The 14,599-nt window shown below is 43.2% G+C and overlaps 22 non-coding genes across 22 annotated transcripts; all 22 read left to right on the forward strand.

Annotated features, from left to right (window-relative positions):
- The first annotated feature begins 147 nt into the window (after positions 1 to 147).
- trnal-caa (transfer RNA leucine (anticodon CAA)) lies at positions 148 to 262 on the forward strand. The gene is made up of 2 exons: positions 148 to 185; positions 217 to 262. It is a non-coding gene; the product is annotated as a tRNA-Leu (tRNA).
- A 554-nt stretch (positions 263 to 816) lies between these two features.
- trnal-caa (transfer RNA leucine (anticodon CAA)) lies at positions 817 to 931 on the forward strand. The gene is made up of 2 exons: positions 817 to 854; positions 886 to 931. It is a non-coding gene; the product is annotated as a tRNA-Leu (tRNA).
- Positions 932 to 1,484: 553 nt separating this feature from the next.
- Positions 1,485 to 1,599, forward strand: trnal-caa (transfer RNA leucine (anticodon CAA)). Its single transcript has 2 exons — positions 1,485 to 1,522; positions 1,554 to 1,599. It is a non-coding gene; the product is annotated as a tRNA-Leu (tRNA).
- Positions 1,600 to 2,145: 546 nt separating this feature from the next.
- Positions 2,146 to 2,260, forward strand: trnal-caa (transfer RNA leucine (anticodon CAA)). Its single transcript has 2 exons — positions 2,146 to 2,183; positions 2,215 to 2,260. It is a non-coding gene; the product is annotated as a tRNA-Leu (tRNA).
- Positions 2,261 to 2,806: 546 nt separating this feature from the next.
- trnal-caa (transfer RNA leucine (anticodon CAA)) lies at positions 2,807 to 2,921 on the forward strand. The gene is made up of 2 exons: positions 2,807 to 2,844; positions 2,876 to 2,921. It is a non-coding gene; the product is annotated as a tRNA-Leu (tRNA).
- Positions 2,922 to 3,466: 545 nt separating this feature from the next.
- trnal-caa (transfer RNA leucine (anticodon CAA)) lies at positions 3,467 to 3,581 on the forward strand. Its single transcript has 2 exons — positions 3,467 to 3,504; positions 3,536 to 3,581. It is a non-coding gene; the product is annotated as a tRNA-Leu (tRNA).
- A 546-nt stretch (positions 3,582 to 4,127) lies between these two features.
- On the forward strand, positions 4,128 to 4,242 carry trnal-caa (transfer RNA leucine (anticodon CAA)). Its single transcript has 2 exons — positions 4,128 to 4,165; positions 4,197 to 4,242. It is a non-coding gene; the product is annotated as a tRNA-Leu (tRNA).
- Positions 4,243 to 4,787: 545 nt separating this feature from the next.
- trnal-caa (transfer RNA leucine (anticodon CAA)) lies at positions 4,788 to 4,902 on the forward strand. Its single transcript has 2 exons — positions 4,788 to 4,825; positions 4,857 to 4,902. It is a non-coding gene; the product is annotated as a tRNA-Leu (tRNA).
- A 545-nt stretch (positions 4,903 to 5,447) lies between these two features.
- Positions 5,448 to 5,562, forward strand: trnal-caa (transfer RNA leucine (anticodon CAA)). Its single transcript has 2 exons — positions 5,448 to 5,485; positions 5,517 to 5,562. It is a non-coding gene; the product is annotated as a tRNA-Leu (tRNA).
- A 546-nt stretch (positions 5,563 to 6,108) lies between these two features.
- trnal-caa (transfer RNA leucine (anticodon CAA)) lies at positions 6,109 to 6,223 on the forward strand. Its single transcript has 2 exons — positions 6,109 to 6,146; positions 6,178 to 6,223. It is a non-coding gene; the product is annotated as a tRNA-Leu (tRNA).
- An 827-nt stretch (positions 6,224 to 7,050) lies between these two features.
- Positions 7,051 to 7,165, forward strand: trnal-caa (transfer RNA leucine (anticodon CAA)). Its single transcript has 2 exons — positions 7,051 to 7,088; positions 7,120 to 7,165. It is a non-coding gene; the product is annotated as a tRNA-Leu (tRNA).
- A 545-nt stretch (positions 7,166 to 7,710) lies between these two features.
- On the forward strand, positions 7,711 to 7,825 carry trnal-caa (transfer RNA leucine (anticodon CAA)). The gene is made up of 2 exons: positions 7,711 to 7,748; positions 7,780 to 7,825. It is a non-coding gene; the product is annotated as a tRNA-Leu (tRNA).
- A 545-nt stretch (positions 7,826 to 8,370) lies between these two features.
- On the forward strand, positions 8,371 to 8,485 carry trnal-caa (transfer RNA leucine (anticodon CAA)). The gene is made up of 2 exons: positions 8,371 to 8,408; positions 8,440 to 8,485. It is a non-coding gene; the product is annotated as a tRNA-Leu (tRNA).
- Positions 8,486 to 8,598: 113 nt separating this feature from the next.
- Positions 8,599 to 8,713, forward strand: trnal-caa (transfer RNA leucine (anticodon CAA)). Its single transcript has 2 exons — positions 8,599 to 8,636; positions 8,668 to 8,713. It is a non-coding gene; the product is annotated as a tRNA-Leu (tRNA).
- A 113-nt stretch (positions 8,714 to 8,826) lies between these two features.
- Positions 8,827 to 8,941, forward strand: trnal-caa (transfer RNA leucine (anticodon CAA)). The gene is made up of 2 exons: positions 8,827 to 8,864; positions 8,896 to 8,941. It is a non-coding gene; the product is annotated as a tRNA-Leu (tRNA).
- A 618-nt stretch (positions 8,942 to 9,559) lies between these two features.
- On the forward strand, positions 9,560 to 9,674 carry trnal-caa (transfer RNA leucine (anticodon CAA)). The gene is made up of 2 exons: positions 9,560 to 9,597; positions 9,629 to 9,674. It is a non-coding gene; the product is annotated as a tRNA-Leu (tRNA).
- A 554-nt stretch (positions 9,675 to 10,228) lies between these two features.
- Positions 10,229 to 10,343, forward strand: trnal-caa (transfer RNA leucine (anticodon CAA)). The gene is made up of 2 exons: positions 10,229 to 10,266; positions 10,298 to 10,343. It is a non-coding gene; the product is annotated as a tRNA-Leu (tRNA).
- A 553-nt stretch (positions 10,344 to 10,896) lies between these two features.
- Positions 10,897 to 11,011, forward strand: trnal-caa (transfer RNA leucine (anticodon CAA)). Its single transcript has 2 exons — positions 10,897 to 10,934; positions 10,966 to 11,011. It is a non-coding gene; the product is annotated as a tRNA-Leu (tRNA).
- Positions 11,012 to 11,557: 546 nt separating this feature from the next.
- Positions 11,558 to 11,672, forward strand: trnal-caa (transfer RNA leucine (anticodon CAA)). Its single transcript has 2 exons — positions 11,558 to 11,595; positions 11,627 to 11,672. It is a non-coding gene; the product is annotated as a tRNA-Leu (tRNA).
- An 827-nt stretch (positions 11,673 to 12,499) lies between these two features.
- Positions 12,500 to 12,614, forward strand: trnal-caa (transfer RNA leucine (anticodon CAA)). Its single transcript has 2 exons — positions 12,500 to 12,537; positions 12,569 to 12,614. It is a non-coding gene; the product is annotated as a tRNA-Leu (tRNA).
- Positions 12,615 to 13,160: 546 nt separating this feature from the next.
- Positions 13,161 to 13,275, forward strand: trnal-caa (transfer RNA leucine (anticodon CAA)). Its single transcript has 2 exons — positions 13,161 to 13,198; positions 13,230 to 13,275. It is a non-coding gene; the product is annotated as a tRNA-Leu (tRNA).
- Positions 13,276 to 14,102: 827 nt separating this feature from the next.
- Positions 14,103 to 14,217, forward strand: trnal-caa (transfer RNA leucine (anticodon CAA)). The gene is made up of 2 exons: positions 14,103 to 14,140; positions 14,172 to 14,217. It is a non-coding gene; the product is annotated as a tRNA-Leu (tRNA).
- The last annotated feature ends 382 nt before the right edge of the window (positions 14,218 to 14,599 follow it).

Below are 14,599 nucleotides of genomic sequence, written 5' to 3' on the forward strand. Positions count from 1 at the left end.
GTTATTTTCCGTTCAGTTCTTGCAAAACTCCATGGAAGAAGTTACATGACAAAGCTCTTCCATTTTATATTGCAATTTAGGACATGGAGGAGAAGGTATACCAGCTAATTGGACTGTGGGTTGAGTGGCATGGGTTTCTGTACAGCTGTCAGGATGGCCGAGCGGTCCAAGGCGCCAGACTCAAGGGATGATTCCTTCCTTCCTCAGCACAGGGACTTCTGGTCTCCAAAAGGAGGCGTGGGTTCAAATCCCACTCCTGACAACTTCACTTTTACTCGCATATGAGAAGACCATGAGGAAAATCATGTCAGGCCATGGTGAAAGAGGTCACATGTCTTTGACAACGGGCCTTTCGATTCCTCCCCAAAACATACACAATTCCGATGTGCTTAGGAAGTTCTTCATGGAACGTTAGGCTCTTTTGCACTTGTACCGAGTACCTACCTGATTCTACTTGACTTAGGTAGTACCACCTGGTGCCTGACAGTGATGGAAAACACTTAAATAGTAGACTATAATTCTCCTAATGCAGAATTATAGTCTACTACCATCACTGGCAGTGATGGACAAAACTTAAACTTTTCTAACCTAATGCGGAATGATAGTTTACTGCCATTAATGTATGGTGTTCCAGACATAACAACACTATATTGTTGTACACTTTTACTGGTTATTTTCCGTTCAGTTCTTGCAAAACTCCATGGAAGAAGTTACATGACAAAGCTCTTCCATTTTATATTGCAATTTAGGACATGGAGGCGAAGGTATACCAGCTAATTGGTCTGTGGGTTGAGTGGCATGGGTTTCTGTACATCTGTCAGGATGGCCGAGCGGTCCAAGGCGCCAGACTCAAGGTTTGATTCCATCCTTCCTCAGCACAGGGACTTCTGGTCTCCAAAAGGAGGCGTGGGTTCAAATCCCACTCCTGAGAACTTCACCTTTACTCGCATATGAGAAGACCATGAGGAAAATCATGTCAGGCCATGGTGAAAGAGGTCACATGTCTTTGACAACGGGCCTTCGATTCCTCCCCAAAACATACACAATTCCAATGTGCTTAGGAAGTTCTTCATGGAACGTTAGGCTCTTTTGCACTTGTACCGAGTACCTACCTGATTCTACTTGACTTAGGTAGTACCACCTGGTGCCTGACAGTGATGGAAAACACTTAAATAGTAGACTATAATTCTCCTAATGCAGAATTATAGTCTACTACCATCACTGGCAGTGATGGACAAAACTTAAACTTTTCTAACCTCATGCGGAATGATAGTTTACTGCCATTAATGTATGGTGTTCCAGACACAACAACACTATATTGTTGTACACTTTTACTGGTTATTTTCCGTTCAGTTCTTGCAAAACTCCATGGAAGAAGTTACATGACAAAGCTCTTCCATTTTATATTGCAATTTAGGACATGGAGGCGAAGGTATACCAGCTAATTGGTCTGTGGGTTGAGTGGCATGGGTTTCTGTACATCTGTCAGGATGGCCGAGCGGTCCAAGGCGCCAGACTCAAGGTTTGATTCCTTCCTTCCTCAGCACAGGGACTTCTGGTCTCCAAAGGGAGGCATGGGTTCAAATCCCACTCCTGACAACTTCACTTTTACTCGCATATGAGAAGACCATGAGGAAAATCATGTCAGGCCATGGTGAAAGAGGTCACATGTCTTTGACAACGGGCCTTTCGATTCCTCCCCAAAACATACACAATTCCGATGTGCTTAAGAAGTTCTTCATGGAACATTAGGCTCTTTTGCACTAGTACCTAGTACCTACCTGATTCTACTTGACTTAGGTAGTACCACCTGGTGCCTGGCAGTGATGGAAAACACTTAAACTTTTCTAGCCTAATGCAGAATTATAGTCTACTACCATCACTGGCAGTGATGGACAAAACTTAAACTTTTCTAACCTCATGCGGAATGATAGTTTACTGCCATTAATGTATGGTGTTCCAGACACAACAACACTATATTGTTGTACACTTTTACTGGTTATTTTCCGTTCAGTTCTTGCAAAACTCCATGGAAGAAGTTACATGACAAAGCTCTTCCATTTTATATTGCAATTTAGGACATGGAGGCGAAGGTATACCAGCTAATTGGTCTGTGGGTTGAGTGGCATGGGTTTCTGTACATCTGTCAGGATGGCCGAGCGGTCCAAGGCGCCAGACTCAAGGTTTGATTCCTTCCTTCCTCAGCACAGGGACTTCTGGTCTCCAAAAGGAGGCGTGCGTTCAAATCCCACTCCTGACAACTTCACTTTTACTCGCATATGAGAAGACCATGAGGAAAATCATGTCAGGCCATGGTGAAAGAGGTCACATGTCTTTGACAACGGGCCTTTCGATTCCTCCCCAAAACATACACAATTCCGATGTGCTTAAGAAGTTCTTCATGGAACATTAGGCTCTTTTGCACTAGTACCTAGTACCTACCTGATTCTACTTGACTTAGGTAGTACCACCTGGTGCCTGGCAGTGATGGAAAACACTTAAACCTTTCTAGCCTAATGCAGAATTATAGTCTACTACCATCACTGGCAGTGATGGACAAAAGTTAAACTTTTCTAACCTCATGCGGAATGATAGTTTACTGCCATTAATATATGGTGTTCCAGACACAACAACACTATATTGTTGTACAATTTTACTGGTTATTTTCCATTCAGTTCTTGCAAAACTCCATGGAAGAAGTTACATGACAAAGCTCTTCCATTTTATATTGCAATTTAGGACATGGAGGCGAAGGTATACCAGCTAATTGGTCTGTGGGTTGAGTGGCATGGGTTTCTGTACATCTGTCAGGATGGCCGAGCGGTCCAAGGCGCCAGACTCAAGGTTTGATTCCTTCCTTCCTCAGCACAGGGACTTCTGGTCTCCAAAAGGAGGCGTGGGTTCAAATCCCACTCCTGACAACTTCACTTTTACTCGCATATGAGAAGACCATGAGGAAAATCATGTCAGGCCATGGTGAAAGAGGTCACATGTCTTTGACAACGGGCCTTCGATTCCTCCCCAAAACATACACAATTCCGATGTGCTTAAGAAGTTCTTCATGGAACATTAGGCTCTTTTGCACTAGTACCTAGTACCTACCTGATTCTACTTGACTTAGGTAGTACCACCTGGTGCCTGGCAGTGATGGAAAACACTTAAACCTTTCTAGCCTAATGCAGAATTATAGTCTACTACCATCACTGGCAGTGATGGACAAAAGTTAAACTTTTCTAACCTAATGCGGAATGATAGTTTACTGCCATTAATGTATGGTGTTCCAGACACAACAACACTATATTGTTGTACACTTTTACTGGTTATTTTCCGTTCAGTTCTTGCAAAACTCCATGGAAGAAGTTACATGACAAAGCTCTTCCATTTTATATTGCAATTTAGGACATGGAGGCGAAGGTATACCAGCTAATTGGACTGTGGGTTGAGTGGCATGGGTTTCTGTACATCTGTCAGGATGGCCGAGCGGTCCAAGGCGCCAGACTCAAGGTTTGATTCCTTCCTTCCTCAGCACAGGGACTTCTGGTCTCCAAAAGGAGGCGTGGGTTCAAATCCCACTCCTGACAACATCACCTTTACTCGCATATGAGAAGACCATGAGGAAAAGCATGTCAGGCCATGGTGAAAGAGGTCACATGTCTTTGACAACGGGCCTTTCGATTCCTCCCCAAAACATACACAATTCCGATGTGCTTAAGAAGTTCTTCATGGAACATTAGGCTCTTTTGCACTAGTACCTAGTACCTACCTGATTCTACTTGACTTAGGTAGTACCACCTGGTGCCTGGCAGTGATGGAAAACACTTAAACTTTTCTAGCCTAATGCAGAATTATAGTCTACTACCATCACTGGCAGTGATGGACAAAACTTAAACTTTTCTAACCTCATGCGGAATGATAGTTTACTGCCATTAATATATGGTGTTCCAGACACAACAACACTATATTGTTGTACAATTTTACTGGTTATTTTCCGTTCAGTTCTTGCAAAACTCCATGGAAGAAGTTACATGACAAAGCTCTTCCATTTTATATTGCAATTTAGGACATGGAGGCGAAGGTATACCAGCTAATTGGACTGTGGGTTGAGTGGCATGGGTTTCTGTACAGCTGTCAGGATGGCCGAGCGGTCCAAGGCGCCAGACTCAAGGTTTGATTCCTTCCTTCCTCAGCACAGGGACTTCTGGTCTCCAAAAGGAGGCGTGGGTTCAAATCCCACTCCTGACAACTTCACTTTTACTCGCATATGAGAAGACCATGAGGAAAATCATGTCAGGCCATGGTGAAAGAGGTCACATGTCTTTGACAACGGGCCTTCGATTCCTCCCCAAAACATACACAATTCCGATGTGCTTAAGAAGTTCTTCATGGAACATTAGGCTCTTTTGCACTAGTACCTAGTACCTACCTGATTCTACTTGACTTAGGTAGTACCACCTGGTGCCTGGCAGTGATGGAAAACACTTAAACCTTTCTAGCCTAATGCAGAATTATAGTCTACTACCATCACTGGCAGTGATGGACAAAAGTTAAACTTTTCTAACCTCATGCGGAATGATAGTTTACTGCCATTAATATATGGTGTTCCAGACACAACAACACTATATTGTTGTACAATTTTACTGGTTATTTTCCATTCAGTTCTTGCAAAACTCCATGGAAGAAGTTACATGACAAAGCTCTTCCATTTTATATTGCAATTTAGGACATGGAGGCGAAGGTATACCAGCTAATTGGTCTGTGGGTTGAGTGGCATGGGTTTCTGTACATCTGTCAGGATGGCCGAGCGGTCCAAGGCGCCAGACTCAAGGTTTGATTCCTTCCTTCCTCAGCACAGGGACTTCTGGTCTCCAAAAGGAGGCGTGGGTTCAAATCCCACTCCTGACAACTTCACTTTTACTCGCATATGAGAAGACCATGAGGAAAATCATGTCAGGCCATGGTGAAAGAGGTCACATGTCTTTGACAACGGGCCTTCGATTCCTCCCCAAAACATACACAATTCCGATGTGCTTAAGAAGTTCTTCATGGAACATTAGGCTCTTTTGCACTAGTACCTAGTACCTACCTGATTCTACTTGACTTAGGTAGTACCACCTGGTGCCTGGCAGTGATGGAAAACACTTAAACCTTTCTAGCCTAATGCAGAATTATAGTCTACTACCATCACTGGCAGTGATGGACAAAAGTTAAACTTTTCTAACCTCATGCGGAATGATAGTTTACTGCCATTAATATATGGTGTTCCAGACACAACAACACTATATTGTTGTACAATTTTACTGGTTATTTTCCATTCAGTTCTTGCAAAACTCCATGGAAGAAGTTACATGACAAAGCTCTTCCATTTTATATTGCAATTTAGGACATGGAGGCGAAGGTATACCAGCTAATTGGTCTGTGGGTTGAGTGGCATGGGTTTCTGTACATCTGTCAGGATGGCCGAGCGGTCCAAGGCGCCAGACTCAAGGTTTGATTCCTTCCTTCCTCAGCACAGGGACTTCTGGTCTCCAAAAGGAGGCGTGGGTTCAAATCCCACTACTGACAACTTCACTTTTACTCGCATATGAGAAGACCATGAGGAAAATCATGTCAGGCCATGGTGAAAGAGGTCACATGTCTTTGACAACGGGCCTTTCGATTCCTCCCCAAAACATACACAATTCCGATGTGCTTAAGAAGTTCTTCATGGAACATTAGGCTCTTTTGCACTAGTACCTAGTACCTACCTGATTCTACTTGACTTAGGTAGTACCACCTGGTGCCTGGCAGTGATGGAAAACACTTAAACTTTTCTAGCCTAATGCAGAATTATAGTCTACTACCATCACTGGCAGTGATGGACAAAACTTAAACTTTTCTAACCTCATGCGAAATGATAGTTTACTGCCATTAATATATGGTGTTCCAGACACAACAACACTATATTGTTGTACAATTTTACTGGTTATTTTCCATTCAGTTCTTGCAAAACTCCATGGAAGAAGTTACATGACAAAGCTCTTCCATTTTATATTGCAATTTAGGACATGGAGGCGAAGGTATACCAGCTAATTGGTCTGTGGGTTGAGTGGCATGGGTTTCTGTACATCTGTCAGGATGGCCGAGCGGTCCAAGGCGCCAGACTCAAGGTTTGATTCCTTCCTTCCTCAGCACAGGGACTTCTGGTCTCCAAAAGGAGGCGTGGGTTCAAATCCCACTACTGACAACTTCACTTTTACTCGCATATGAGAAGACCATGAGGAAAATCATGTCAGGCCATGGTGAAAGAGGTCACATGTCTTTGACAACGGGCCTTTCGATTCCTCCCCAAAACATACACAATTCCGATGTGCTTAAGAAGTTCTTCATGGAACATTAGGCTCTTTTGCACTAGTACCTAGTACCTACCTGATTCTACTTGACTTAGGTAGTACCACCTGGTGCCTGGCAGTGATGGAAAACACTTAAACTTTTCTAGCCTAATGCAGAATTATAGTCTACTACCATCACTGGCAGTGATGGACAAAACTTAAACTTTTCTAACCTCATGCGGAATGATAGTTTACTGCCATTAATATATGGTGTTCCAGACACAACAACACTATATTGTTGTACAATTTTACTGGTTATTTTCCATTCAGTTCTTGCAAAACTCCATGGAAGAAGTTACATGACAAAGCTGATTCTACCTGATTCTACTTGACTTAGGTAGTACCACCTGGTGCCTGGCAGTGATGGAAAACACTTAAACTTCTCTAGCCTAATGCAGAATTATAGTCTACTACCATCACTGGCAGTGATGGACAAAACTTAAACTTTTCTAACCTAATGCGGAATGATAGTTTACTGCCATTAATGTATGGTGTTCCAGACACAACAACACTATATTGTTGTACACTTTTACTGGTTATTTTCCGTTCAGTTCTTGCAAAACTCCATGGAAGAAGTTACATGACAAAGCTCTTCCATTTTATATTGCAATTTAGGACATGGAGGCGAAGGTATACCAGCTAATTGGACTGTGGGTTGAGTGGCATGGGTTTCTGTACATCTGTCAGGATGGCCGAGCGGTCCAAGGCGCCAGACTCAAGGTTTGATTCCTTCCTTCCTCAGCACAGGGACTTCTGGTCTCCAAAAGGAGGCGTGGGTTCAAATCCCACTCCTGACAACTTCACCTTTACTCGCATATGAGAAGACCATGAGGAAAAGCATGTCAGGCCATGGTGAAAGAGGTCACATGTCTTTGACAACGGGCCTTCGATTCCTCCCCAAAACATACACAATTCCGATGTGCTTAGGAAGTTCTTCATGGAACGTTAGGCTCTTTTGCACTTGTACCGAGTACCTACCTGATTCTACTTGACTTAGGTAGTACCACCTGGTGCCTGGCAGTGATGGAAAACACTTAAACTTTTCTAGCCTAATGCAGAATTATAGTCTACTACCATCACTGGCAGTGATGGACAAAACTTAAACTTTTCTAACCTAATGCGGAATGATAGTTTACTGCCATTAATGTATGGTGTTCCAGACACAACAACACTATATTGTTGTACACTTTTACTGGTTATTTTCCGTTCAGTTCTTGCAAAACTCCATGGAAGAAGTTACATGACAAAGCTCTTCCATTTTATATTGCAATTTAGGACATGGAGGCGAAGGTATACCAGCTAATTGGACTGTGGGTTGAGTGGCATGGGTTTCTGTACATCTGTCAGGATGGCCGAGCGGTCCAAGGCGCCAGACTCAAGGGATGATTCCTTCCTTCCTCAGCACAGGGACTTCTGGTCTCCAAAAGGAGGCGTGGGTTCAAATCCCACTCCTGACAACTTCACCTTTACTCGCATATGAGAAGACCATGAGGAAAATCATGTCAGGCCATGGTGAAAGAGGTCACATGTCTTTGACAACGGGCCTTCGATTCCTCCCCAAAACATACACAATTCCAATGTGCTTAGGAAGTTCTTCATGGAACGTTAGGCTCTTTTGCACTTGTACCGAGTACCTACCTGATTCTACTTGACTTAGGTAGTACCACCTGGTGCCTGGCAGTGATGGAAAACACTTAAACCTTTCTAGCCTAATGCAGAATTATAGTCTACTACCATCACTGGCAGTGATGGACAAAACTTAAACTTTTCTAACCTCATGCGGAATGATAGTTTACTGCCATTAATATATGGTGTTCCAGACACAACAACACTATATTGTTGTACAATTTTACTGGTTATTTTCCGTTCAGTTCTTGCAAAACTCCATGGAAGAAGTTACATGACAAAGCTCTTCCATTTTATATTGCAATTTAGGACATGGAGGCGAAGGTATACCAGCTAATTGGACTGTGGGTTGAGTGGCATGGGTTTCTGTACAGCTGTCAGGATGGCCGAGCGGTCTAAGGCGCCAGACTCAAGGTTTGATTCCTTCCTTCCTCAGCACAGGGACTTCTGGTCTCCAAAAGGAGGCGTGGGTTCAAATCCCACTCCTGACAACTTCACCTTTACTCGCATATGAGAAGACCATGAGGAAAATCATGTCAGGCCATGGTGAAAGAGGTCACATGTCTTTGACTGTGGGTTGAGTGGCATGGGTTTCTGTACATCTGTCAGGATGGCCGAGCGGTCCAAGGCGCCAGACTCAAGGTTTGATTCCTTCCTTCCTCAGCACAGGGACTTCTGGTCTCCAAAAGGAGGCGTGGGTTCAAATCCCACTCCTGACAACTTCACCTTTACTCGCATATGAGAAGACCATGAGGAAAATCATGTCAGGCCATGGTGAAAGAGGTCACATGTCTTTGACTGTGGGTTGAGTGGCATGGGTTTCTGTACATCTGTCAGGATGGCCGAGCGGTCCAAGGCGCCAGACTCAAGGTTTGATTCCTTCCTTCCTCAGCACAGGGACTTCTGGTCTCCAAAAGGAGGCGTGGGTTCAAATCCCACTCCTGACAACTTCACCTTTACTCGCATATGAGAAGACCATGAGGAAAATCATGTCAGGCCATGGTGAAAGAGGTCACATGTCTTTGACAACGGGCCTTCGATTCCTCCCCAAAACATACACAATTCCAATGTGCTTAGGAAGTTCTTCATGGAACGTTAGGCTCTTTTGCACTTGTACCGAGTACCTACCTGATTCTACTTGACTTAGGTAGTACCACCTGGTGCCTGACAGTGATGGAAAACACTTAAATAGTAGACTATAATTCTCCTAATGCAGAATTATAGTCTACTACCATCACTGGCAGTGATAGAAAACACTTAAACCTTTCTAGCCTAATGCAGAATTATAGTCTACTACCATCACTGGCAGTGATGGACAAAACTTAAACTTTTCTAACCTCATGCGGAATGATAGTTTACTGCCATTAATGTATGGTGTTCCAGACACAACAACACTATATTGTTGTACAATTTTACTGGTTATTTTCCGTTCAGTTCTTGCAAAACTCCATGGAAGAAGTTACATGACAAAGCTCTTCCATTTTATATTGCAATTTAGGACATGGAGGCGAAGGTATACCAGCTAATTGGACTGTGGGTTGAGTGGCATGGGTTTCTGTACAGCTGTCAGGATGGCCGAGCGGTCCAAGGCGCCAGACTCAAGGGATGATTCCTTCCTTCCTCAGCACAGGGACTTCTGGTCTCCAAAAGGAGGCGTGGGTTCAAATCCCACTCCTGACAACTTCACTTTTACTCGCATATGAGAAGACCATGAGGAAAATCATGTCAGGCCATGGTGAAAGAGGTCACATGTCTTTGACAACGGGCCTTTCGATTCCTCCCCAAAACATACACAATTCCGATGTGCTTAGGAAGTTCTTCATGGAACGTTAGGCTCTTTTGCACTTGTACCGAGTACCTACCTGATTCTACTTGACTTAGGTAGTACCACCTGGTGCCTGACAGTGATGGAAAACACTTAAATAGTAGACTATAATTCTCCTAATGCAGAATTATAGTCTACTACCATCACTGGCAGTGATGGACAAAACTTAAACTTTTCTAACCTAATGCGGAATGATAGTTTACTGCCATTAATGTATGGTGTTCCAGACATAACAACACTATATTGTTGTACACTTTTACTGGTTATTTTCCGTTCAGTTCTTGCAAAACTCCATGGAAGAAGTTACATGACAAAGCTCTTCCATTTTATATTGCAATTTAGGACATGGAGGCGAAGGTATACCAGCTAATTGGTCTGTGGGTTGAGTGGCATGGGTTTCTGTACATCTGTCAGGATGGCCGAGCGGTCCAAGGCGCCAGACTCAAGGTTTGATTCCTTCCTTCCTCAGCACAGGGACTTCTGGTCTCCAAAAGGAGGCGTGGGTTCAAATCCCACTCCTGACAACTTCACCTTTACTCGCATATGAGAAGACCATGAGGAAAATCATGTCAGGCCATGGTGAAAGAGGTCACATGTCTTTGACAACGGGCCTTCGATTCCTCCCCAAAACATACACAATTCCAATGTGCTTAGGAAGTTCTTCATGGAACGTTAGGCTCTTTTGCACTTGTACCGAGTACCTACCTGATTCTACTTGACTTAGGTAGTACCACCTGGTGCCTGACAGTGATGGAAAACACTTAAATAGTAGACTATAATTCTCCTAATGCAGAATTATAGTCTACTACCATCACTGGCAGTGATGGACAAAACTTAAACTTTTCTAACCTCATGCGGAATGATAGTTTACTGCCATTAATGTATGGTGTTCCAGACACAACAACACTATATTGTTGTACACTTTTACTGGTTATTTTCCGTTCAGTTCTTGCAAAACTCCATGGAAGAAGTTACATGACAAAGCTCTTCCATTTTATATTGCAATTTAGGACATGGAGGCGAAGGTATACCAGCTAATTGGTCTGTGGGTTGAGTGGCATGGGTTTCTGTACATCTGTCAGGATGGCCGAGCGGTCCAAGGCGCCAGACTCAAGGTTTGATTCCTTCCTTCCTCAGCACAGGGACTTCTGGTCTCCAAAGGGAGGCATGGGTTCAAATCCCACTCCTGACAACTTCACTTTTACTCGCATATGAGAAGACCATGAGGAAAATCATGTCAGGCCATGGTGAAAGAGGTCACATGTCTTTGACAACGGGCCTTTCGATTCCTCCCCAAAACATACACAATTCCGATGTGCTTAAGAAGTTCTTCATGGAACATTAGGCTCTTTTGCACTAGTACCTAGTACCTACCTGATTCTACTTGACTTAGGTAGTACCACCTGGTGCCTGGCAGTGATGGAAAACACTTAAACTTTTCTAGCCTAATGCAGAATTATAGTCTACTACCATCACTGGCAGTGATGGACAAAACTTAAACTTTTCTAACCTCATGCGGAATGATAGTTTACTGCCATTAATGTATGGTGTTCCAGACACAACAACACTATATTGTTGTACACTTTTACTGGTTATTTTCCGTTCAGTTCTTGCAAAACTCCATGGAAGAAGTTACATGACAAAGCTCTTCCATTTTATATTGCAATTTAGGACATGGAGGCGAAGGTATACCAGCTAATTGGTCTGTGGGTTGAGTGGCATGGGTTTCTGTACATCTGTCAGGATGGCCGAGCGGTCCAAGGCGCCAGACTCAAGGTTTGATTCCTTCCTTCCTCAGCACAGGGACTTCTGGTCTCCAAAAGGAGGCGTGGGTTCAAATCCCACTCCTGACAACTTCACTTTTACTCGCATATGAGAAGACCATGAGGAAAATCATGTCAGGCCATGGTGAAAGAGGTCACATGTCTTTGACAACGGGCCTTTCGATTCCTCCCCAAAACATACACAATTCCGATGTGCTTAAGAAGTTCTTCATGGAACATTAGGCTCTTTTGCACTAGTACCTAGTACCTACCTGATTCTACTTGACTTAGGTAGTACCACCTGGTGCCTGGCAGTGATGGAAAACACTTAAACTTCTCTAGCCTAATGCAGAATTATAGTCTACTACCATCACTGGCAGTGATGGACAAAACTTAAACTTTTCTAACCTCATGCGGAATGATAGTTTACTGCCATTAATATATGGTGTTCCAGACACAACAACACTATATTGTTGTACAATTTTACTGGTTATTTTCCATTCAGTTCTTGCAAAACTCCATGGAAGAAGTTACATGACAAAGCTGATTCTACCTGATTCTACTTGACTTAGGTAGTACCACCAGGTGCTTGGCAGTGATGGAAAACACTTAAACTTCTCTAGCCTAATGCAGAATTATAGTCTACTACCATCACTGGCAGTGATGGACAAAACTTAAACTTTTCTAACCTAATGCGGAATGATAGTTTACTGCCATTAATGTATGGTGTTCCAGACACAACAACACTATATTGTTGTACAATTTTACTGGTTATTTTCCGTTCAATTCTTGCAAAACTCCATGGAAGAAGTTACATGACAAAGCTCTTCCATTTTATATTGCAATTTAGGACATGGAGGCGAAGGTATACCAGCTAATTGGACTGTGGGTTGAGTGGCATGGGTTTCTGTACATCTGTCAGGATGGCCGAGCGGTCCAAGGCGCCAGACTCAAGGTTTGATTCCTTCCTTCCTCAGCACAGGGACTTCTGGTCTCCAAAAGGAGGCGTGGGTTCAAATCCCACTCCTGACAACTTCACCTTTACTCGCATATGAGAAGACCATGAGGAAAATCATGTCAGGCCATGGTGAAAGAGGTCACATGTCTTTGACAACGGGCCTTTCGATTCCTCCCCAAAACATACACAATTCCGATGTGCTTAAGAAGTTCTTCATGGAACATTAGGCTCTTTTGCACTAGTACCTAGTACCTACCTGATTCTACTTGACTTAGGTAGTACCACCTGGTGCCTGGCAGTGATGGAAAACACTTAAACTTTTCTAGCCTAATGCAGAATTATAGTCTACTACCATCACTGGCAGTGATGGACAAAACTTAAACTTTTCTAACCTCATGCGGAATGATAGTTTACTGCCATTAATATATGGTGTTCCAGACACAACAACACTATATTGTTGTACAATTTTACTGGTTATTTTCCATTCAGTTCTTGCAAAACTCCATGGAAGAAGTTACATGACAAAGCTCTTCCATTTTATATTGCAATTTAGGACATGGAGGCGAAGGTATACCAGCTAATTGGTCTGTGGGTTGAGTGGCATGGGTTTCTGTACATCTGTCAGGATGGCCGAGCGGTCCAAGGCGCCAGACTCAAGGTTTGATTCCTTCCTTCCTCAGCACAGGGACTTCTGGTCTCCAAAAGGAGGCGTGGGTTCAAATCCCACTCCTGACAACTTCACTTTTACTCGCATATGAGAAGACCATGAGGAAAATCATGTCAGGCCATGGTGAAAGAGGTCACATGTCTTTGACAACGGGCCTTTCGATTCCTCCCCAAAACATACACAATTCCGATGTGCTTAAGAAGTTCTTCATGGAACATTAGGCTCTTTTGCACTAGTACCTAGTACCTACCTGATTCTACTTGACTTAGGTAGTACCACCTGGTGCCTGGCAGTGATGGAAAACACTTAAACTTTTCTAGCCTAATGCAGAATTATAGTCTACTACCATCACTGGCAGTGATGGACAAAACTTAAACTTTTCTAACCTCATGCGGAATGATAGTTTACTGCCATTAATATATGGTGTTCCAGACACAACAACACTATATTGTTGTACAATTTTACTGGTTATTTTCCATTCAGTTCTTGCAAAACTCCATGGAAGAAGTTACATGACAAAGCTGATTCTACCTGATTCTACTTGACTTAGGTAGTACCACCTGGTGCCTGGCAGTGATGGAAAACACTTAAACTTTTCTAGCCTAATGCAGAATTATAGTCTACTACCATCACTGGCAGTGATGGACAAAACTTAAACTTTTCTAACCTCATGCGGAATGATAGTTTACTGCCATTAATATATGGTGTTCCAGACACAACAACACTATATTGTTGTACAATTTTACTGGTTATTTTCCATTCAGTTCTTGCAAAACTCCATGGAAGAAGTTACATGACAAAGCTCTTCCATTTTATATTGCAATTTAGGACATGGAGGCGAAGGTATACCAGCTAATTGGTCTGTGGGTTGAGTGGCATGGGTTTCTGTACATCTGTCAGGGTGGCCGAGCGGTCCAAGGCGCCAGACTCAAGGTTTGATTCCTTCCTTCCTCAGCACAGGGACTTCTGGTCTCCAAAAGGAGGCGTGGGTTCAAATCCCACTCCTGACAACTTCACTTTTACTCGCATATGAGAAGACCATGAGGAAAATCATGTCAGGCCATGGTGAAAGAGGTCACATGTCTTTGACAACGGGCCTTTCGATTCCTCCCCAAAACATACACAATTCCGATGTGCTTAAGAAGTTCTTCATGGAACATTAGGCTCTTTTGCACTAGTACCTAGTACCTACCTGATTCTACTTGACTTAGGTAGTACCACCTGGTGCCTGGCAGTGATGGAAAACACTTAAACCTTTCTAGCCTAATGCAGAATTATAGTCTACTACCATCACTGGCAGTGATGGACAAAACTTAAACTTTTCTAACCTCATGCGGAATGACAGTTTACTGCCATTAATATATGGTGTTCCAGACACAACAACACTATATT

The sequence above is a fragment of the Leuresthes tenuis genome, unplaced genomic scaffold (assembly GCF_036924035.1).
Source record: "Leuresthes tenuis unplaced genomic scaffold, fLeuTen1.0.hap1 SCAF_5, whole genome shotgun sequence".
Taxonomy (NCBI): Eukaryota; Metazoa; Chordata; class Actinopteri; order Atheriniformes; family Atherinopsidae; genus Leuresthes; species Leuresthes tenuis.